The sequence below is a fragment of the Terrapene carolina genome, unplaced genomic scaffold (assembly GCF_002925995.2).
Source record: "Terrapene carolina triunguis isolate 2854851 unplaced genomic scaffold, T_m_triunguis-2.0 Scaffold96, whole genome shotgun sequence".
In the NCBI taxonomy this organism is placed as follows: Eukaryota; Metazoa; Chordata; order Testudines; family Emydidae; genus Terrapene; species Terrapene triunguis.
The window spans coordinates 61556731-61570593 of NW_020664447.1; positions in this window are offsets into that span (position 1 = coordinate 61556731).

Below are 13863 nucleotides of genomic sequence, written 5' to 3' on the forward strand. Positions count from 1 at the left end.
CAGCCAAGCCCTTCTCTCTCTAAGTGGAGAGAGAGACTAGGCCTGAGCTCCTGGCTCCCTGCCTTTATAGGGCCTGCTGAGTCTGTTTGGGGCATGGCCCCAGCTGCAGCCACTTCCCCCAATCAGCTCAGCCTTCATGCTGCCTGCTCCCTGGGTTATCTCAGGCCCTTCCAGGCAGGAGCAGGTGTCCACCCTGCTACAATAATAAAGTTCTTCCTTTAAGAACCTGATTAATTTTCAGTGTCCTAAGGACAAAGGCTCTGGTCGGTATTCACATTATTCTCAAGCCTCCCCAGGAAAGGGGGTGAAGGGGCTTGGGAGAATATTTTGGGGGAATAGGGACTCCAAGTGACCCTTTTCCTAAATTTTTGTGTAAATCACTTGGTGGTGGCAGCAATACCATCCAAGGACAAGGAAAGGATTTGTACCTTGGGGAAGTTTTAACCTAAGCTGGTAGAATATAAGCTTAGGGGGTCTTTCATGTGGGTCCTCACATCTGTACCCCAGAGTTCAGAGTGGGGAGGGAACCCTGACAAACTGACATGCAGAAGTATAAACCTCTGCTACTTGTTTAAATTGTTAACTCTTATGGAGATTCAAAAAGACAGGTCTGTGATGTTGCACTCCATAATGTTTTATGGAAATATGCTTATGAGTGTGACTATGATGTAACTGGAATATGCTTTATGAAAAGGGTCTCTTGTAAGGTATCATAACAAAGGTTATAACCTACTGAATATATTCCTCCTATTTGTATGTATGTATCATTCTTGTATCTGAATCTAGAAATATAAAGAGGGATAGCTCAGTGGTTTGAGCATTGGCCTGCTAAACCCAGGGTTGTGAGTTCAATCCTTGAGGGGGCCACTTAGGGATCTGGGGCAAAAATCAGTACTTGGTCCTGCTAGTGAAGGCAGGGGGCTGGACTCGATGACCTTTCAAGGTCCCTTCCAGTTCTAGGAGATAGGATATCTCCATTAATTAATTAAAAAAAAAAAAAAAAAAAGTATAACTCCGAGGTCTTATTGTAATTATGCAAAGTGTGGGCCATTAATGGTGGCATAGAACAGGGGTGGCCAACCTGAGCCTGAGAAGGAGCCAGAATTTACCAATGTACATTGCCAAAGAGCCACAGTAATACATCAGCAGCCCCCCATCAGCTCCCCGTCCCCTGCTCCCAGTGCCTCCCGCCCACCGGCAGCCCCGCCGATCAGCACCTCCTTCTCCCTCCCTGCACCTCCCGATCAGCTGTTTCGTGGCATGCAGGAGGCTCTGGGGGGGAGGGGGAGGAGCGAGGGCATGGCAGGCTCAGGGGAGGGGGCTGAAAGGGGTGGAGTGGGGGGGCAGGGCCTGTGGCAAAGCCTGGGGTTGAGCAGTGAGCACCCCCGGCACATTGGAAAGTTGGCGCCTGTAGCTCCAGCCCCGGAGTCTGCGCCTATACAAGTAGCCGCATATTAACTTCTGAAGAGCCGCATGTGACTCCAGAGCCCCAGGTTGGCCACCCCGGCTTAGAATCTTGATGGCTCCCATTGACTAGGACAATTGGTTGTGAATGGGTTTATTTACCTGCAAGCCTTCCTAATGTCAACAACATCAGGTGCCCAGGCACACAGGTGAGTGTTGCCTGCTCCCGGGTAACCCAGGGAAGAAAGGGGGGTTACAGAACTAATTTGTTCTTAATATTATTTCATGTAGTAACCATTATAAACAGTCTGTAGAAATTAAAAGAAGCAACATTCATCAAGATGTAGATTGAATTAAGAAATTGCTACACGAGTCCATTATTTACTGTTGCACACATTTAAAAAGATGCAGAGTGAAATCCTGGCTCTGTTTGTATCAGTGGCAAAACTCCCATTGATTTCAATGGGGCTAAGCTTTCACCCATAAGGTCAGAGTTAAGGGTTTTCTTTTTATTCTGAATGATCTTTATAGAATTTTAATTCAGATAAGAGATTTTGTTTTGTATCTTAACAAGCCATATTATTTATTTTAATAGTTTTGTTTGGTTGATTTTTGGTCACCATTTTATTAATTTTACCTCTTCTATTCTTTGATGAATGGCTTAGTAACCTTACCTATAATTTAACAATGCTCCCCCCATTCTTACCAACTCACAAACATTAATTAAGCCTCACAATACTCCTGGCTGCGGGTCATTATTATTATGCTCATCACTCTCATTTTACAGATGGAGAAATTGAGGCTCAAATGGTAAACTGAATTACCCGAGACTACAGAGGGGGTCAATAACAGAGCTGGAATTAGAAACCTAAAGTCCTGACTTCCAGATCTATGTTCATTCCTTTTGCCCACATTGCTACTGTTTAATGAAGAAATGTAAGAAACTGGCTTCTGCTGAAATGCCTGTGGTTTTTAGTAAAAAACAAACAAACAATCCCAAGCCAAGCAGCAAACCCTAAATCAAGGGCAACTCAACTTTGCGCAAGGGCCTGAATCAGGAAAGCATCCATACGCAGGACAGCGTTAAGCACATGCTTAAGTCTTAGTGGAGTCAAACACAGATATAGGCAGCACTGCATGAACTCAGCAGCTTGGAAAATCTAGCCCAGAGTATTGCAGCTTGGACCCGCAGGCTGCACCCTGCACTAAACTTGAGGGAGGAGCTGGTATGCACCCTGCAGTAAACCCTGCACCCTGCACTAAACTTCAGGACGGAGCTGGCATGCACTGCATGCTCTCCGGCGATTCTGGTCTGCTGCAGTGGCCCAAAGAGGGCAGTTGCAGGCCCCTATAACTGCGCCCTGAAGTTGCTCTAACTTATACCAAGGTCCATAGCAGTCCCCATTCACCTCCAGAATCCAGGAGCTGCAAAGGCAGAATAAAGCCATATTGCCTCCCCATGCCCATGCCAAGCTCAGCTCAGTCATGCTGCAGAATCAGGGTCATTTTTTTGGCATCTGTTAAACATTTCCCCAATAGCCACTAGATGGCCACATAGCAGCTATGAGTGCCATGTTTTTCAGTTAACATCACAGAGGTAATAGTGATTCAGACGCAGGATTTATGGTTTCCAGCCCAAGGTTTTAATACTTTAGCCAAAATAGACAATGCATCAGGAGCGGGGACACTCTTTCTGAATGGTCACGGACTGCATGAACCTGATCAAGAGCCTGACACTTCAGTCACTATTGTTTGGAATCTAGTATTGCATTTCAGTCTACATACACCTCTTGCATTGTCTTAATAGGAAGAATATTAAAAGTTTCCCATTTAACACTAATTTTAGACTATATCAGTGTTGGGTTTAGATGGTTTAAAATTGTTGATTCATTGGGATGATGGAACGATTGTCATTCTGCATGCTGCACCTCTAGTCAGCGTCTGTTTCTGTCATTATATAAATTCTCCTTTACACCTCATCAATCTAGACATTAGTGTCATTTCCGTGAGAAAGCTCAGGGATTTTTTTGGCAATGCATTAAAGTTCCAGTCATCCTGGGATGCATTAAATAGTCTCTAGGACAATCAGTCCATCAGAGGCTCAACATTAATTTAAAATATTTGAATAAAAAATAATTTTGCTACAATTCAAGCCCATAGGACATCCCATCCCACTGTTTTCACTGGCAAATAAAAATGCACATTAAGGAATCCATTTCCAAAGGGGGTCCCAGCCCTGACACAAAATTGGCTTCTGCCATTTCATGTGCGCAAACCATTTGTACCTGCCAGAGACAGATCTGTGTGTGAAAGCAACATTTGGACATGCAGCAGGATATCAAGTTTTGTCTCATATGCAAATAACGACAGGTGTGAATTCAGAGACAGAGTAGGTGAGCGTTTTATAAAGTTTGGGGATCCCCCCACCATCACCAAGGACCAGCCAGGAGGGAGGAGGCACAGACAATGTCTCAGTTAAGATGCGGAGGCCTTTAAGACCACATGGTAGGGATGACTGAGGGACTGGGACATGACTGGTTTAATTTTCCTGAAGGGAATTCAGTGTTCAAAATTTGGGTTAGACAGTATAGGAAGATGAGATAGATACCGCTTTTGAACATTTTGCCCGAAGTGTTGACTGTGGCATGATCTCAAACAAATGGCTTCACAGACTGAAATGTCACCCTTGCCCTAATTCTTCTTGGAGCCCTTTCTGCTTTGCATGGGGATCACACACAATTCCCAGTGGCACATCAAATTCCCTCTTTTAACCCACCGCAATCAGCTCCATGACTCATTTCCCTCAGTCTCCCACTTCCGCCACTGAGACTAAACAAGGGCCCTTTGTAAAGGGTGTAAAATGTAGGAATTTTAAGATGTCCTTTTGGGACGTTCATCAACAACTTGTATGTGTCATTTCTTTTGCTCAGTGATTAAATTACAAACCACCTTTTCTTCATATTGGAAGCTTCAAAAATGGCCAATATAACTGGGCAAGGAAGAAACACAACCAGTAGCCACTGCCCAGGGCAGAAATAGCATGGGAGTTGCAGATCAGGTCACAGAGGTGCCATGACAGAGCTGTGTGAGATCAGGAACTAGCCACCACATCCCTTCAATTTTGCATAGTCCCACACCCCAGCTGCAAACACTGCTGAATTATGAGGCATTTGAAATCAGCATCCGGATTGTCTGGTTTGGGACAATCTCTAGTTTTTAAATTTATCATGATATTTAAATACCCAAATGTCCCTGTACTGATGAGGCCTCTTTCATGGCAATAAGGGTGACCATTGTGCTCTTCCTGTAGTGGTATCCTGTTTTTTGTGTCCTAACATTTAGAAACCAGCTCCTTTCCACAGAAGTCCAGGGAAAACAAAAGCTCAGGCTATCAGCGCTTACCAAGGTTCAGCAGAACATAAAGACAAACCAGGGAGACCCAACCTTAGAATTATAACTGCACAGAAATAGGTCAGTTACTTCCTTGTGGGAGCTCCACCCTCCATTATTTTATTAGCACTTTTTAGTGTTACCTTCCTCTTTATATTATAAAAGACAATAAATTGGAGCATCCCATTTATTGTTTTCTCTAACTCTATTATTTCCTATTTGTATAGATTCCTAGGCCAGAAGGGACCATTGTGATCAGGGCCGTCCCTAGCCATTTGAGTGCCCTATGCAGGTCCCCTACGGGGGGGAGGGGTGTGGCGGTGTGGGGCCCCAGGCCTCCCCCCCAGGGTCTGGGAGGCAGGAGCTGTGGGGAGGCACTTTTGGGGCCCCCACAGGCCCAGAGTGGCCTGGGGGATTAGCGGGGGGCTGGGAGAAGCCCGCTCTGCTTCCCTCGGCCCGGCTCCAGCCGTGTCGCTTGGGGGAAGGGATCCCTCCCGCCCCTCACGCACTAACTGACAGAGGCGGGAAGTGAAGCAGCCCGGTCCTAGCCAGCTCTACTCCGCCAGCTCCCAGCCGTGGTGCTCCACTTCCCACTGCCGGTGAGTGCTGGGGGGGGACCTTTCCCTAACCCGCCCCCGAGCGACACGGCTGGGGCTGGAGCAAGGGAAGCGGACTGGGCTGGGGCCGCGTCGCTCCGCTTCCCGCCGCCGGTGAGTGCGAGGGGCGATCCTTTCCCCAGCCTCCCCGTACTCACCGGCGGCGGGAAACGGAGTGACATGGCTGGGAGCTGGCAGAGTAGAGTGGGCTGGGCCAGGTTGCTCCGCTTCCCGCCGCTGCCGGTGAGTGCGGGATCGCTAGGGGGAAGAGGTGGAATGGGGGTGGGCCGGGGGCGGAGCAGGGGGGAAGGGTAAGAGGCAAGGCGGAGGGAGTTGTCCAGGGCCCCACACCCCCTAGGGACAGCCCTGTCCCTTGCAGGGGGGCCAGCCGAGGGATAGGGCTGGTGCTGCTGCATATGCAGCACGCAGCTGCCTAGGGCACCGTGAAATTTGGGGCAATTTGGTGCACCAAATTTCATGGTGCCCTAGGCAGCTGCGTATGCCTAAGGACAGCCCTGATTGTGATCATCTGGTTTGACCTCCTACATAACACAGGCCATAGCACTTCTCCAAATAATTCCTAGAGCACATCATTAACAAAAAACAAAACAAAAAAAACCCCTCCAATCTTGATTTAATTAGTTTTAATTTTAAAACTTGTATTAGTCTACTCTATAAAATAAACAGTCACATTCTCTTCAATTGCTTCTTATATGTAAATTTTTCCAAGCCTCTAATAATTTTTATTACCCATCTCTTAAATCCCTTGCGTTTCTCCTTTTTGAGACAGAGGGCCAAGAACTGAGCACAGTATCCCAAGTGAAGGCATACAGTGTGTGCATATAGTAATAATAATTTTCAGTGTTATTTTTCATACCATTCCTCTGTGGAAGTAGAGAAAGAACTGACAGGGATTTGAAGGGGATTTCATAGTCAAACAGTCCCCTTATGTGAGCAAGAGTCAGGCTAGCTGTAACCCTAATAATGCGAGATTTGTAGAAGCGAGGATTGTGTGAGGCGAGTGGGAAAGAACTGTGTGAGAAGTTGTTGTGACCTTGTGTTAGATAAGTATGGAATGTAGACTATAGTCTAAATAGAAGTGAGAAAAATAAGATATCAGGATGACCTATGTATAAACAAAATGCAGTTGTTGCCCATTATTGTATGTAACAAAGGTATAAATGCTTGCTGTAATTGTTTACCTGCAGAGAGACCTGTTTAGCTCTCTCCCTCCAAGCAATTGCTAGAGAAAATAAAGTTCTGACTTGCAACCTGAGAGTGAGAACTCTGTTTTTCTCTGACACCTCCTACAGCCTAATGTTTTAAAACTTTTTCTGAGCAGAGGCTTTCATTGACTTGTTCCCAATAACACCCAAGTCTTTCCCTCTAGTTGTTGCCATTAACTCAGAACCCAGCAATAGCTCATTTTGTTTCTTCAGTGCATATTACCTTGCATTTCTCAACACAGAATTTCATCTGCCATCAAGCTACTCATTTACCCAGCTTTGTTAAACTGCTAACACTCTTAACAGCCACCTCTAGCCTTGAGTTACTTTAATAAATATATCTGCAAGTTAGCCACATCACCATGTCAGAATAATAAACACAGTATGAGTCCTTGTGGCACCCCACAGTTAACCTTGTGCCTTGTTGATATTTAAACATTTACCTTTTGTTTTCTGTCTTTTAGCCAGTTTCTAATCCATGACAGAATTTTATCTCACAGGCTGTGACTACTTAGTTTCCTTAATAGCCTCTTGTGAGACAGTTTGTCAAAGGCTATTTGAAAAGCCAAACAAATTACATCAACCAGTTCTCCTTTATGCATTATTTTGCTAACTCACTTGAATACTTATAGATGAGAGGCAGTTTCCCTTTAGATGAGGTATTTGGTCCTGCCATGCGGGCAGGGGACTGGACTCAATGACCTCTCGAGGTCCCTTCCAGTCCTAGAATCTATGAATCTATGAGGTATACTATTTTCTGAATATCACTGCATGATCATCTAGCTCTTTATAGTTCTATTTTAATTATAGTTTCAATTAATTTATCAGGGACTGAACAAAGGGTCACTGATCTGTGATTGCCAGGATCACCTCTAGCATTTTGGGAGAATAAAAAAAAGGGGGGGGGAAGGGGTTACACCATTTGCAACTCTCCAGGCCTCCAGCAAAGCACCTGATTATAAATGAGAGCATATTTGTTTTTTTAGCAGCTCAGCCATGCCATTCTCAAATTCCTGCATATAGAATCATAGAAATGTAGGGCTGGTAGGGACCTCAAGAGATCATTTCATTCATCTCCCCATGCTTGGGCAGAATTAAGTAAACCGAGACCATCCTGGCAGTTGTCTAACTTATTCTTAAAAGCCTCCAAAGACAGGGAGTCCACAACTTCCCTCACCAACCTGTTTCCAAGGCTGGTTCTAGGGACAGGCGAGAAGGGCGGTCACCCCAGGTGCCAACTTCCAGGGAGTGCTGGACTGCTGCACAGCTTGGCTTTTTTCCTCTCAGCTGATGATTGGCTGGCAGGTTGTTCCCCCCCCGCCCCACACACACAGATTGGCTGATCTTGTTTGTTTCATTTTTGCACTGGTCTAGGGGTGAACCAACAAAAATATTTTCTGCCCTGGTTGGCAAAATGGTTAGGGCTAGTCCTGCCTGTTGCTAGGTTTAACTATCTTTGTAGTTAAAAAGCCTGTGTCTAACCTAGATCTCCCTTACTGCAGACTAGGCCGATGACTTCTTGTCCTAGTGGATCTGACGGAACAATGGATCACGCTCCTCTTTGTACCAACCCTGAACATATTGCAGACTGTTAGCTGGTCCCCCGCAGCTTTCTCTGCCTAGACTAAACCTGCCCAGGTCTTCCCACCTTCCCCCACAGGCGATGTTCTCTGGCCGGGGGTGAAGGTCTGCCAGCCTTCGCCTATCAGTGATCTGCAGCAGTTCCTCTGCTGATCCCTGGGTCTGAAGTCCAGCAGCCCCTCCTGTATCACCCCTCAGGGACTGATCCTGCAGCTGCGGGTCTCCTCCCATCCGCCTCTGCGGGGCTGCAAAGCAGCTCCTCCTTACTGTCCTTATCCTCCTTAACTACTCCCTGGCTGCCCAGCCCCCTGGGCCCGCCCTCACCCGTTCTCTCACGGGGCAGCAGGTTTGTATAATTTTTCATGGTGCCCAGAATGGGTCTAAATCCACCTTGTAAGCCGATATATATATTTTTTAAATAATGTAAAAATGGACTGGAAACTATAAGAGTTTACCAGTTTCCCTTTATTGCACAATATCACTATCATAAGAAAAATTTATTTAACTAAGAATATCAACGTTATTAATACTCTTTTGAATACGGAAACAACCAAGCACTTTTTGATCAATAACCCTCAAAAGCAAATACTTTCTAAAATTAAAACAAATATAGCCTGTTCTTTTGCGATGTTCATCAGGAGGCAGTGAAGACTTTTCATCGTTGTTTGGTTCTTGAAATGAAGTCATCCAGGAGACTTGCAATGTCCAATTCAGAGGTAGAGTTCTTATGAATGTGCAGAAATGCTAAGTGATTTAGACGTTCTTGGCCCATTGTCGTTTGCAAATAATTTTTCAGTCAGCGCAGGCAACCGAATGATCACTCAGTGGTGCAGGTTGTAGTCGGAATTGTGTAGAATAATTTCAGGAGAATTGTAACTTCTGACAATTGGTGTTCACACCTCAACTGCTAGCAGAGCACCTCACCCTCCCTGATTGAACTAACCTCGTTATCTCCATACTGATTTATACCTGCCTCTGGAGATTTCCATTACTTGCATCTGAAGAAGTGAGGTTCTTACCCACGAAAGCTTATGCTCCCAATACTTCTGTTAGTCTTAAAGGTGCCACAGGACCCTCTGTTGCTTTTTACAGATTCAGACTAACACGGCTACCCCTCTGATACTTGACACCATGCAAGGCACTGCATTTAGCTGTATGGAATGGAAATCTATCAACCTCATGAAGAAACTTGCACAAATACAGACAGATATCATCTTCCTTTCCAAATGCAAACGGATGGACATCATACTAAATGGACTGAAGGTGAAAAATCCATTGCTATCTACATACTGCACAGACCACAGTGAGAGATTATGCCATACACTATCAAAGAAACTGAGGAACCACCTGATCAGCATCCTATACAGCAAACAGAAAACATCAAGAAAGAGCTCTCCAACCTGGAGACTTTCATAAATAACCAACCCTCCACACAAATGGACTTTACTAAAATAAGACAGGAGATCTACATTACACACTTCACCTCTCTACAAAGGAAAAAGGACCGTAAGCTGTCTAAAATCCTACCTGCCACATGGGGCCACAACAGGGGTACCCCTAACTCACCCAGCAATATCGTCAATTTATCCAGCTACACACTCAACCCAGCAGAAGAGTCTGTCCTATCTCGGGGACTCTCTTTTTGCCCCAGCACCCCCATGAACATGGTACAGTTCTGCGGTGATCTGGAAGCCTACTTTCGCCACCTCCGACTCAAAGAATACTTTCAAGATAACACTGAACAGCGCACTGATACACAGATACCCTCCCACCAACAACACAGGAAGAAGAACTCCACATGGACTCCTTCTGAGGGTCGAAATGACAGTCTGGACCTATACATAGAATGCTTCCGCCGACGTGCACAGGCAGAAATTGTGGAAAAACAACATCGCTTGCCTCATAACCTAAGTCGTGCAGAACGCAATGCCATCCACAGCCTCAGAACCCACCCTGACATTATCATCAAAGAGGCTGATAAAGGAGGTGCTGTTGTCATCATGAACAGGTCTGACTACCAGAAGGAGGCTGCCAGACAACTCTCCAATACCAAATTCTACAGGCCACTTTCCTCAGATCCCACTGAGGAATACACTAAGAAACTGCACCATCTACTCAGGACACTCCCTACACTAACACAGGAACAAATCAACATACCCTTAGAGCCCCGACCGGGGTTATTCTGTCTACTACCCAAGATCCACAAACCTGGAAATCCTGGACGCCCTATCATCTCGGGCATTGGCACTCTCACTGAAGGACTGTCTGGATATGTGGACTCCCTACTCAGACCCTACGCCACCAGCACTCCCAGCTATCTCCGTGACACCACAGATTTCCTGAGAAAACTACAATGCATTGGTGACCTCCTAGAAAACACCATCCTAGCCACCATGGATGTAGAGGCTCTCTACACAAACATCCCACACACAGATGGAATACAAGCTGTCAGGAACAGTATCCCTGATGATGACACAGCACAACTTATTGCTGAGCTCTGTGACTTTATCCTCACGCACAATTATTTCAAATGTGGTGACAATATATACCTCCAGACCAGTGGCACCACTATGGGCACCCGCATGGCCCCACAATATGCCAACATTTTTATGGCTGACCTGGAACAACGCTTCCTCAGCTCTCGTCCACTCACGCCCCTTCTCTACCTACGCTACAATGATGACATCTTCATCATCTGGACCCATGGGAAGGAGACCCTGGAAGAATTCCACCAGGATTTCAACAGCTTCCACCCCACCCCATCAACCTCAGCCTGGACCAATCTACACGGGAGGTCCACTTCCTAGACACCACTGTACAAATAAGCGATGGCCACGTTAACACCACCCTATACCGAAAACCCACCGACCGCTACGCCTACCTTCACGCCTCCAGCTTCCACCCCGGACACACCACACGATCCATCATCTACAGCCAAGCACTGAGGTACAATCGCATCTGCTCCAACCCCTCAGACAGAGACCAACACCTACAAGATCTTCACCAAGCATTCTCAAAACTACGATACCCACATAAGGAAATAAAGAAACAAATCAACAGAGCCAGACGTGTACCCAGAAGCCTCCTGCTACAAGACAGGCCCAAAAAAGAAACCAATAGAACTCCACTGGCCATCCCCTACAGTCCTCATCTTAAACTTCTCCAACGCATCATCAGTGATCTACAACCCATCCTGGACAATGATCCCTCACTTTCACAGACCTTGGGAGGCAGGCCAGTCCTCGCCCACAGACAACCCGCCAACCTTAAGCATATTCTCACCAGCAAAAAAAAAAAAAAAAAAATTCCCTGGAACCTAACCCCCCAGACCTCCATTTACATTAATTCTTATGGGGAAATTGGATTCACTTAACATCATTTTGCTTAAAATACACCGTAGCATTTTTCAGGAACATAACTACAACGTTAAGCGAGGAGTTACTGTATATTTTTAAAAATAATGTAAAAATGTGAGGGCTCTGGGGTGGGGCTGGTGATGAGGTGTTTGGGGTGTGGGAGGGGATCAGGCAGAGGGTTGGTGTGCAGGGGTGAGGACTGTGGGGTGGAGATGAAGGGTTTGGGGTGTGGGAGAGGACTCAGGGGTAGGGCAGAGGGTTGGGGTGCAGGGGTGAGGGCTCTGGGGTGGGGCAGGGCTGGGGATGAGGAGTTTGGGGTGCAGGCAGGCCAGAGAGAAGGACTCCCCGCAGCCCTCTCCCCGCAGGCAGCAGCAAGCTCCAGGGGAGGGGCCCCCACCTCCCCCCTGCACCACACTCACCTCACACCACTGTCAGTGCACGTGCTCCTAGGGCCCCTCTCAGGTCCAGGAAACCCCTCACCTCCCTTGTGGTGGGTGCTGGGGTGGGGGGGCTGCTATCACATGTGCACCTCCTCCCCTGCCCCATGCTGGACAAGAGCAGTGACTGTGGGTGGGGGGCCCCCCTATGCTGGTGGAGGGTCCTGCTGGAAATTGCAAAGCAGCATATTTCATTACCGCTTCCTTGTGACTGGGGGATTTTTCAAGTGATGTAAAACCACGCAATGCATGTCTCCAATCTTGAAATCCGGATGAAATGAACATTGGTTCGGCCTTTGTAGAAAATATTAAGATCTTCTTTTCAGAACAGTTTTTGCAGACTGAGCAAAAAGCTCTAATTCGCTATTATACTCCAACTACTTAAATCTTGATAGCCAAGACTGCTGAAAACTCCGTGTCTTATCTTGTAGATTTGCTGCATCTTTCTTTTGTATAACTTCAGTTTGAAAGCTGGGTGTTGAACTCAGGCCATCACTTGATGAATTACCCTTTTCTTCTTTTTCTCTGGGTAACTTTATTAAAAATTTATCCATTGTTGATTATTACTGATCCTACAAATCAAGAATTTGTTGCTGGGATAAAATGAAGCTACAATGCGCCGGTGCCACAAGATTACAAGAGCCAATTAAAAGTGGAAAGTCAGAAGCAGCACTCGCCTGCTTCAACCAATTATATACTTCAAAGGGTGTAAAATAATCAAGTATTGTGCTAAACACGATCATACCCCAAACTGACTGCCAAATTTAAGTAGCGTGTTTTTCCCCCCTCAGGTGAGGGCTCTGAGGTGGGGCTGGGGATAAGGGGTTCACAGTGCAGGAGGGGGCTTAGGGCTGGGGTTCTGGGAGCAAAGGCTCTAGGGTGGGGCAGAGCCGGGGATGAGGAGCTTGGGGTGCAGGCAGGCTGCCCCAGGGCTAGGGCCAGAGAGGACTCCCCCTGCAGCAGTGAGCTCTGGGGGAGGGGAGGGGAGGGGAGGGGAGGGGAGGGTCCCCCCCCCCCACAGCACACTCACTCTGCAACACTATCACTGCATATGCTCCTAGGGCCCCTCTCAGGTCCAGGAAGCCCACTCGCCTCCCTATGGTGGGTGCCAGGGGGAGCGGCCATCACATGTGGCCTCCTCTCCTGCTGCTGCCCCTCACCATAGCTTCACTGGGGGTGGGGAATGGGGGAGAAGTGGTGGCTGTGGGGGGGGCAGGGTGTCACAACACTCACTCAAGCCCCAGCTGCTCAGGTCCAGGAAGCCTCCCCCCTCGCCTCCCCTGTGGTGGGTGGGTGCTGGGGGGGGAGGGGACTGCCATTACATGTGGCTTCCTTCCTCCCCTGCTACAGCCTGCTGCCCCTCGTCCTAGCCTCATGGGGGATGGGGTTGCCCCTGGCCCAGCATGGGGCAGGAGCGATGACTGCGGGGGTGGGGGGTGTGGATCACAGGGTCAGACATTCACCGAAGCCCCAGGGGCTGCTCAGGTGAGTGAGGTTACTCCAGATGTCTCCCGGCCCGACGCCCCCTCCCCTCGGAGTCTCCTCCTGGTGGGTGCCGGGGAGGGGAGGGCTGCCAATGATGTGTGTGCCGCCTCCTCCCCTCCTCCGGTGCAGCAGCACTAGCCAGCTGCCTCAGCGCGGCTCTTGTGCTGTAGTAGCCTTAAGCGGCAGCAGCAGCCGGTAGCGAGGGCAGGCGAGGGAGGGAGAACCGCGCGTCGCTCTCAGTCAGGCAGGGACGTTCCGCTCCGCTCCGGGGCACCCGGGGGCTGCGGGACGCTCCGGACAGAGCCGGAGAAGAGACTCCCCTTTCCTACCTCCCAGGTCCGCTCCGCCCGCCCCTCCCCGAGCCCGGCAGGCTCAGGCTGCCCGGCTG